We start from the raw sequence: 11,292 nt of genomic DNA, 5'->3' as shown, positions 1-11,292 counted from the left end.
ATCACAGTTAAGAACTATTAAATAAACCCTTCATAGGTTTTATAGCTAATTTATTATTCCATGTGCCAATGTCTATAATTCCATATAATAACTTAAGACACATCTGCCAAAATAAATATATATGGAAACAATTTACATTTAAAAGTAATTAAAAAAAACATATTATATATATTTCCCCCGCCAGTAACGAGAATATTACATATAAGTTTATATATAAGTATGTACTTAATTATAATTATTGATGATAGAATATTTATAGAATATATTTGCAATATTTTTGCTAACACTGGAAACATCTTAGCATATATAGTTTCTGTATTTACCACTTAAAATTCTAGTATATAGTTTTAATGTTATAAACTAAATATGATGTTGTTGTTGTAGTAGTAGCCCAGTTGGGATGGGCGAGCGAAACTTTGCTCAATGACTGCTAGAGTCTTAAATGAAATATAAACTATTTCGTTTAGGTTTATATATATATTATATACTATATATCTACTATGTACAAAATTAAACTCTTACGCTATTAAACATACAGGTGTTGTGATTAAAAATAAAGTACTAAAATTTAATGGTTTCCTAATCCTCTATAGAAGAATTAGAACCATGCTTAGAATCATCTGCTTGGTATACGATGATGAACTATTATCGAACTGAAGTTATACCAAACATAATAAACAAATGAACCGATTATAACCAGATGACTATATATCCAACTTTACATTTATTTACTATTTATTCTAACTCAATCTGTTTTACTTTGTAACGGTGCTACTACTTCAACAACAATTAATTAATAAATATTTATTATAACACCACTGAGCTAAGCTATAATAGTTCTTAATAACTTACACACGATTAGATTATAGTATAAAAAAGAATATATATAGTTTAATTAATTTTTAGAATAATGAATTTTATGTATTAATTATATTTGAGAATATGAACATTCGTTCCTTTTTAAATATTTTTGGTATTAATTAGTAAGTTATTTATGTAGTTATATAGCTTATATAGTTATTTATTCATGGACTGTCTAATATTGTTATAATGGAATGACATAACGATAATACTATCGCATTATTGCCTGTACATTTTAACTGTTCCACTACAAATCCAGTTAACCTGTCATTTCATCGAGTTCATAACAATTGTTGGATACGGTTCTGAAACTGGATGAAGGTAAGTGTTAAATAAACTGTAATTAATTTTTATATTAAATTTATATATTGTATTTTTTCTTTACATATCTATTCGGTAGTTATCACAACGGACTATTATTTGTAGGTCAGTTTTGGTGTGATTGACCGCCTCCTTAATCTATTTGGTATTTGATTCAGTGAACAGAGACAGTTTGATTGAGATCGCTAAAAATTTCACTCGATAATTAGTAAAATACAAAAAAAAGAAAACATTTAATTGCTTACACAATAGTAAAAAAATATGTTGAAATCTATGTGATGGATGAGTAGCTAATGGAGAACCTTTTTCTCAAGGCATCAATTGGATATTTGCAAGTGTACTTGGTGACTGATATGATAAATAGCATTATCATAGCATTATTATGGAAGAAAATATTGTTCAACAAAAAACACCAGCACGTACTTTCGTACTGTAACCCGTTGGGACCTGCTAGTAAAATCCCTTTGGGAGGTGTTGAACGGCACTGGGTCATTGCTGGCGACGAGTGACTTCAGGATGTAGACCCAGCCATTTTCGAAACATTTTCTTTCGTTGTTACAAATTGCATTCCATTCATAGATCCCATATATATATATACTCCATTAACTTGATCAGGAGCTGTAATCAAATGCTATACGTAACGCTGCAAAAGACTTTCATGATAATGCTGTTTATGATATATCCATTATCGGAACTTCAGGTATATTTTTTTTATTTTAATTTAAATTCACTCTTCTTCCTTCTTCCACTTGAAAAAGATATACCCAAAATCCATATTAATTAAAAAATAAAACTTATATCTCTTGAAATTCTGTTCTTAAGATACTATTTTTAAAATTAAAAGTCTGTAAAATCTCATTAATTTAAAATTAAAAATAAATCCAATATATATATATATATATATATATAATATATATATATATATATATATATATATGTATGTATCTATGTAAGATTTATTTTTATATTTATTTATATGTTTTTTGAAATAATTATAATAGAATTAAGTCAATTAAAAATATGCCATATAATTTGTGATGTATAAATTAGGGAATTAAAGAGTGAAATATATAAGTAGTTTATGTATATATAGTTTATAATATAATATGTGTATGTTAATTACTGCCCTTCTTAATAATTTCATAATACATATTAAATGTAAAGATCTGCCTTAATATATATGTTATATCTATTTAAGTTTATGCTTTAGTTAGGTTCATAAGTTCTTTCAAAATAAATGTTCTAAATTTTAAATCTTGCCCCTGAATATATCACTATATATATGTAATATTTTCTATTAAAATAAATAATATAATTAATGTATTTTAGATAAATATTATTGTAAAATTGATTTTTTTATTAATATAATAAATCCGATAAAAAAATACATAAAGGATAGAGCCCTGAAATTAATTGCGAAAACTGACAGACTTACCAACACCGTGTTATCGAATCTCAGAATGGTTACAGGGTCCTCAGAGAGGTATGCAGATCTGAGGTCAATTATTCCTTAATCTGATGAAGTGATAAACAATAATTCAGTCAAGGCGTAAAGAGGGGTTTCGAAGATAGCCCGAGTTAATAGAGAGTAAAAGTGCTCAAGTTCACTGGCTCAAATAGCTGCAACATAAATTAGAAAAACAAGGACATATAACAATAAGTATTGTTTATTTTAATACCTTATTATTATCATTCGAAGATTCATGAGGACCTTTGCGAGATTGAGTTTCTATAGAAAATTTTTAGCATTGGAATATTTAAAACGAATTCAAGAGAGTCATAAACGATGATGTGTTCTCTACATATGCTATTTGACAATCATTTATTATTTCCACAGAGTTAATGTTACGTCGAAATCCGGAAAATAAGAGCAAACTAAATCTTTTACTGCGATGACGGTAGAATTTGCACCGACTTGTTGTTGTTGTTGTAGCCCGAGGTGATCTTTTAGCTAGAAATATGGAAAGAATACCAAAACATTCTTTGCAAATTGACGTATTTATGCATGACCTGTAACTGTTTACCACGTGGTTATATCCTCACCTCAATTGGGCTTAGTCAGTTGTAGCTTACTGTAGGAAGGCTTTATTCTTACCAGGACAAATCAAGCGGGGGCGTGTTAAGAATATTATAGTTATACAACTGTAGTCTTGAATAGAATATTGCATTCATGTGAAGAGTAATGTGAACACTTTTGTATATGACCTTAATAAGATTGGAATTATTATAATATATTCGTACTATCAAACAAAAAAAGGGATCGGATGATGATTCGTTAAGGGAGTGCTCCACTGGTCATGTTACCATTTGGATTGCTTAGACAATAGTTGATTGTGCTTTCATTTCGGCTACTTGCTGTAAAATTTCACAAGAAACTGTCAAATTTGACATTGTTTTCGACGCAAATTAAGAACAGGATTAAAATTTGGTCTTGACAATAAGTAGAATTACAAAGTAGATCGATAAAAATTGAGTTGAATGAATAATGTCAGCGGAAGCCTGGGAAAGTATCTTTGGGCGAGGGAGATAATAAAAATCATCCAAACGCTCGATGTGAGAAGACTAGTAGATAGCGGATTCGGGAAAGCGGCTGCCATCTTGGGTTTGCGCTTGTAGTTAATGCAGTCATAGAGCACTCTCCTTTCAAATGATGGAAACCGTTCCATAAAGGTGGATAAGATTCCGGATTAAATGGGAAATGAGTAAGCAAATAGTGGTAACTCCAATCTCAATCTCCAATCGCTAAAATTCTTAAATAAGCGATTCGTTTATTTTAGGAGAATAAGTGATCATGCGATTCTGCTAACAGAATCTCTTCACTAAATTTATCCGGCGATGTGGATAATACTGAAAAGCATTGAAATGTCAAAATAACAAAAATTGTAAACAAATATCAGTTGGAATTATAATTTAAATTTGAAATTTAGAAGTAGATACTGTGTCAAAAAAGTATTTAGCCATTGTGAAATTTAAATTAAAATTACATTGTTTTGTTGATTAGGTAAATAATGGACTATTTGATAAGAAAAGACCCTGAAAAGACCTATTTGCCATATTTCTGCGAGTTTTATTGAAATATTTTGTCTTTTTTTTCTCAGGGTAAGTTAATATTCAATAATTCCAAAAAAAGTGAATACACTGTATTTATAGGATGTTATCAGCATTCTGTGGGCCAAAGCTCTTTATTTAATGTTTCTCAGGCTGTTGTAAGAAGATGCGTTGATGATGTTGAGTACCCTGAAAACACGGACGAAGAAATAAATTAAGATAATGACTTTAAAACACAAGACTCCATACCTAAAGTGTTTATAGCAAAAGAAGAAATAATCAAGAATTATTTTTAATATTAATTAATTTTTAATTTTAATTTGATGAATTATTAAAATATGTATTTATTTATATGTTTATTATTTTAGTATTATTTTATTAATAAACAACAAGTGCAAATTTCCACGTCACCCTTGAAGTATTGAGGTAATTTTTGGAATATTAATAATTTTTTTACATTTTATCTTAAAATGCAAGTTTATTTCTTTCACAATAACTAAATTAGAAAGTAAATATGAACATGATACTAAATAAGTACAAAATAATTAGTCGATTTGTTTAAAAAATAATATTTTCACTTTTAGCGACAATACCTAACAGTCAAAAACAATCAAATTAGAGAAATTTTAGTCGTTTTTAACGATATTTGGCTATTGTCAATTTAGCAGAATACGAATTGTGGTGATTTAGCGATTTATCCAGAGCAATCAGCTGTTTTTCAAAGTTCAGGAAATTTGCGAATAGAAATTAAGCGTTATGGGTTAGCAAAATCACAAAGGTCGCTAAAATGCATTTAAAGAATTTTAGCGATGTGGTTTTAGCGATAGCAATTATTGGAATCGATCTGCTGATCTATATATTGCAATTTTTAAATTTACCGCACAATTGATCATTTCAAAGAAAATTCCCTTTTCTCCTTTTAAAAAATTACAAAATGCAACACTGTTTTGTGTGATCATTTTGATTGAAAATTGAGAGCAGTAACAACAAATCGTTTCTTTCATTTGTTTCGTTATTCTCTCTACATTTGTATTGCACGTCGGTTGTTTGTCGGATTATCATTTGTTAATTGCGGTTTTGTGTTTTTTTTGATGGCTTTAAAAATATTGTTTATAACTACAATTGCAAAATAAAAAATGAAATTAGTATATTAAAATGTTACGAAAAATGTGTGAAAAATTATCAATTAAATTTGTAAGCAAAATGTATTAATTGTGCGTTTAAAAATAGCTAAAGCAAAAAAAAAAATATTAAAGAAAGTTGAAGCAAGTGTGAAAAAAGAAGTGAAGAGAGAAATGCTAATGCAGCCGCAAAGTGTTAAATTTAACAACACCAACAATAAAAATAATGTATAAAATACAAAAATTGTTGTTTGAAATTATGCTGCCCAAAGGCACTTCTGAATGGTGAGTGCAGTTAGTGGTTAAAAAAGTTCTAGAGATGAAAATAATTCCTAGTAAAAAAATGAATAATGAGCACAACAATTTTCAAAATATAAACTGGGGTCCATTATTTCCATATTGAAGTTATTTTATTATTTAATTGTAGTATCAAGCTACAAAAAAAAATAAACAAAAATATTTTTGTATAATATTTTTATATATATTTAATGAAAATATTTATTTGGGTTTCAAAAAAAAAAAATAAGAAATAATAAAATAAATGCAGACATGTCCAGTTTAGTTCAGTGAAGCGAAACCAAAATCGCCAGTGCGCAGACGCAACAGGCGAAAGTACAATAAAAACAGTTTTATATAAAAACTTATTTAGTTGCTTGATTTAAATTATTTTTTAAAATGTAAATTTCAAAAAATTTATTTTAGTTAATTTCGCTAAAAATATATTTAATTGTTTAATACAAAACTCTCGTCTTTGCTATTAGCATTTCTTGTGCGCTCGAGGGGTCAAGAACATAATTGATCCACTATCCACTGTTTTCTCTTCTTAATTACTTGATCAATCTATGTAAATAACATCAAATTTTGCCCCAAATCTAAGCAGACAATTTTACGAGTTCAGCTTTTATTTTCATTTTTATGTATACATAATTAAATTTAATTATTTTATTCGTCGACAAAGTCTCAGAGAAGAGTCTTAGTCTTCTTACAAAGAATTGAATCTTTAACTTACGAAATATCTGGCTTTGTCTAGAACTGGTACGACGTCTTCAGATGCTGCTTTAGCCATGGCAGCTAACAGTCAGCTTCGTTACAGCCAAGCAGAATGCGTATGCACGTGACCGCGTTTTATTTAACCAAACGTGTGTTTCTTTTTTTTATAAATAAAAAATAAATAAATTGTTCACTTTTATCTGCTTTAATACAAATAAATTGTTTATGAATGATGAGAAATTGATAAAAATTATATGAATCACATTTTAATTTTCACCTTTTCAAGTGTTTTCCCGATTTACATAGTTCTATGTGAGGTCTTTGGTTTTGGAAGAATGCTCCCGAAATCTGAATATATAACCTTTTGATATTTTTTAAATATGATTAATTTAATCATCATTAATACATTATATTATATTATTAATTTATTATTTTAATAATATATTATTATAATTATAATGTATTGATGTAATATATTCTTTTTTTATTTAAAATATGATTAATTTAATCATCATTAATACATTTTATTATATTACTTATTTATTATATTAATATAATATAATTAGCAATATAATATAATCATTAATATAATATAATAATCATAATTATTATATATTGATGTAATATAATTATTATTTAAAATATAATTAATTTAATCATCATTAATATATTTTATTATATTACTTATTTATTATATTAATATAATATAATTATTAATATAATATAATAATCATAATTATTATATTGATGTAATATAATGTTCTATTATTTAAGATATGATTAATTTAATCATCATTAATATATATATCTATATTATTAATTTATTATATTAATAATATAATACAATAATCAATATAATATAATTGTCATAATTAATGTATTGATGTAATATAATTTTTTTTTATTTAAAATATAATTAAATCAATCAACATTTATTTATTATATTATAAGTTTATTATATTAATAATATAATATAATTATCATAATTAATATATTGATGTAATATAATGTTTTATTTTTAAAATATGATTAATTTAATCATTATTAATACATTATATTATATTATTAATTTATTATCTTAATAATATATTATAATAATCATAATGTATTGATGTAATATATTCTTTTTTTTTTTAAAATATGATTAATTTAATCATCATTAATACATTATATTATATTATTAATTTGTTATATTAATAATATAATATAATTATCATAATTAATGTATTGATGTAATACCATTTATTGTATTTAAATTTATTACTGATAATAGTAAATCATCATTAATATAATAATGATTTTTAATGTATTTATCATTAATATATTATAGTATTGTATTATTATGGCTTTTTGCGAGTTCGAGTAAATTGAGGTAAAGTAAATTGAAATTTCCTAGGGGTTTTTTGCACTGTACTTATGTAAATATTTATTTACTGCACTTATTTGTTATTTTTGGTTAAAAATTTGCAAATTTATTAAACATATTATACCATTTTTGCAAGGGTAACACCTAATTTAACTAATTTTTATCTAATTTACTCTACTCGAAATTCTGGTAAATACCAACATTCGCTGCCATACCGACATAATTTGCTATTTCCCTCAATTTACTCAAACTCGCACACGACTTTCATTAGGGGTATTCACACTGTCTTGCAAAATCATTGCAAGGTGCACGAAATGCACAGATTTCGCAAACTTGCAATAGGTAACAACAAAATACATGCACAAAGTTTCTTGCATTTTTGCTATACCTAAACCAATGTACAAAAAAGAGCTGTTTTGACATTTTGCCATTGCTTCTCTCATGTGAATGTGGTATGCTGCAAAAACAGCTGTTTCATGTTGCCAGTCTACAACAGAGATGTTTTCGCACTCTTGCAATTTTAGTATAGCATTCTTGTATTTCATGCACCTTGCAATGACTTTGAAAAACAGAGTCTATATCCCTATTTTATTATAATGTATTAAATTATTACATTATTGATGTTAATAACATTATATTAATGTTGATTTACTATTAAAAATAATAAATTTAAATACAGTAGTGGTCCAATATAACAAATATTAAATTTAACGAATGTCCAATTTAACGAAACGACAAACTACTGTCATTGAACAATTCACAGCCGATGTCATATTCGTTATATAGAACAGTCAGCGATTTTGGGAGTATTTTAAAAAAAAAAACTAATATGAAAGAGAATCTCTAGTTAAAATAATATTTAGAACATCCCACAGAATTGCTGTAGAACACTTAAAATTCTATACAATGGGTTGATTAGAATATTCCAACCTTTTATAATATATAATTTTAATAATAAATATCACTGCAAAATACTGATATTATGCGTCCTTCAAAATGCAATAATGCTAAGCTATAAAAAGCTATAAAAAATTAATAGAGAGCATAAAGATAAACAAGCCTAAAGTGCAGATATCCATACTCCTATACAAAACTTAAAATTTTTAAATAGGTTTACAAGTTACTTCTTAATTTATTAGTTTCGTGTTTCCTCGTCCATCTGTAAAATATCTGCGGTCAGCCAGATAGTCTAGAACTTTGACAACTCCATCTCCATTGCTGTATGTAGAATGACATTATGTAGTTTGCGTAGTGTGATAAGTTAAATGAAATTTAATTAATATTGTTACTATTATTATTATTAGTTTGTAGCCAATTTATAGATAAGTATAAAACATATAAGCATTATTAATGTAATATGCCGTAAAGCATGCAGCATTAGAAACAAACAGAAATTGTTTAAAAGGTCCTTCTTTGTCCTGTGCAATATAACATATTTCAACCCATGACGCTTTTTGTTGGGTTTTAGTTATCTATTATCTTAGTTCTCTCTACATATTCATACTTAGAATTAACATTTATTATGTTATTTGTGACTTCACATAAGACTGTGTTTATCCGTTTTGAAGACCATCACGTTTTTAGGTCACGTTAGGTATTTAAAATATTATTTTATAATTATGATCCTTATATGTTTGTTTAAGTATTTCTTTCGGTGAAATTTAGGTTTGACGAGGTCTGACGAGATTGTTTACAGGCTATAAAACGCTATAAACCTATTTTTGCAAATATTTTATTAATCGTTGGCAATAACGAAATAGTTCTTCAAATATGTAATTTTTTTAAATAATAACATTTTTAAGAATATTAACTATAAATTGGAGTGAAATTTGATGAGGTCGAATGAGGTTGTAAAATCACAGCTGTATAACTATGACTGGAATTAAATATATAAAAAAACCATATTTTCGTTTTTTATTGATCTTTGACAATGACTAAATGTCTCTGCAAATGTGAGATGTTTTCATATAATAGTTTTTAGGAATAGTACCTATAACTGTAGTGAAATTTTAGGAACAGTAACTATAACTGTAATTTATATAATTAGTAAATTTTTAATTATTCATCTTAAACTAACATTAAATATGTCAAGTATTTCGTAGAATATCTATATGTACAACTTCGTATCTCGTCTTTAAAAGTAAAAGTATTATTATTATTAACATATATTGTTTACTCTGCTCTGTTTATATTTAATTAACTCTACCCTTATTCTTCAATAATAAACTCTTATTATAATATATATAAAGCTTCCCACGTATACGAGTATATATGACAGACAATAGTGAACGTATACAAAAAGCCATTGCGATCTGCAATTTTACTAAAGCTGTTACACCTAATTACATAGTTCTTATGTAAATATGTTTTTTTTTCTAAAGCAATCATGAAAATTATTATTATAAAAAAGTAATAAATAATTAAAAAAATAAACTTACATCCGCTGTCATTGTCGCTCATGCATCAGATCTGTTGATCTGTACGTTTTGTTTTTGTTTTGGCCTGAAAACGGAATAAATTAACTGCAAAGCTGGTAAATTCTTTTGTTAAATGCTACAAACCCATAAAAAGCGACTAGAAGCAACTTAACACAAACCTGTTCCAATTCATTTAACCATTATTTCAGGCATTTTCCCGACTGCACCCAAAAAATTTGAAATGTTCAAGAGCAAATCCAAAGCAATTTGCTGAATCGAATCTGGTGTTGGCTGAGCATTCGAACAATGCAGCACTTGCGCATGCGTGCAACACGCTGCAGCTCTGGTGCAGTGTGGTGCACTTTCATTGCAGCGAAATAACAACAACAACTTTGCACAATAGTAAACATAGTAAACTTATTAACTACATCAGCCAACCAACCACACAACAAGATAACAAAGTTGCTAGCAAATCGAGGTTTTCATCTACGAGTTATGCTTGCTTTCCAACCTGAACAAATGATGCAGTGCAGGTGAGTGCTGCTGTCATTGTAATTTATGTCCAGTGTATGGCCAATAAAGTAGTTTCTACTTTTTTAAGTACTTCACTTCAATGTTGCCAAAGCGTCAAATCAAGTCGCAGAACTTGAAAGAAATTTCCTTTTCTACTAATGGCACTGGCGACTCCAATGGAAATGTGGCAACGACAACTACAAAGAAATTTTATAATAGAATTTCTACTTCTAAGCATTTTTATTGGTATGTCTGCTTTGAAATTTTCTAGTTGCTGAACCGGACTTCTTTGATTTCATGCGGAATCCTGTTTTCAATCCTTGACACACTGACATGAATTTTACTTTTTGCAAAACAAAAAATGTTGATTGAAATTCTTGAAGAAATTTTTTTTGGATTTCAAAGAAAATTCTCTTGCATTTTGCATCTTTGAAGTTTATTTTTATATTATTATTTTTTAATCCAATATTTTGTTAATTTCCTCTAAACTTTATGTGTGTCAAATATACATTGTATCTTATATTCAACATATTTAGTTTTAAATTTAAAAGATTTTGTTATTTTGGAGACGAACAATGAGTTCCTGCAGTACAAATCCAATTGTGATTCAATTAGTGACACAAGTTACGTGTCTTGCGTCCAAAGTTCATCATTT

General features: G+C 26.9%; 1 protein-coding gene across 1 annotated transcript in view; it reads left to right on the top strand.

The window, feature by feature from the left end:
- The first annotated feature begins 5,274 nt into the window (after positions 1-5,274).
- Positions 5,275-11,292, top strand: part of LOC119667809 (protein phosphatase 1 regulatory subunit 16A-like) — a 56,743-nt gene continuing 50,725 nt past the window's right edge. The window contains exon 1 of the mRNA XM_038077135.1: positions 5,275-5,636. The gene's annotated coding sequence lies outside the window, so the exon portion shown is untranslated. The remainder of the gene's footprint in view (positions 5,637-11,292) is intronic.

This window comes from Teleopsis dalmanni, chromosome 1 (assembly GCF_002237135.1).
Source record: "Teleopsis dalmanni isolate 2A chromosome 1, ASM223713v2, whole genome shotgun sequence".
In the NCBI taxonomy this organism is placed as follows: Eukaryota; Metazoa; Arthropoda; class Insecta; order Diptera; family Diopsidae; genus Teleopsis; species Teleopsis dalmanni.
The sequence above is the reverse complement of the archived record's forward strand: the minus strand, read 5'-3'. Positions and strand labels throughout refer to the sequence as shown.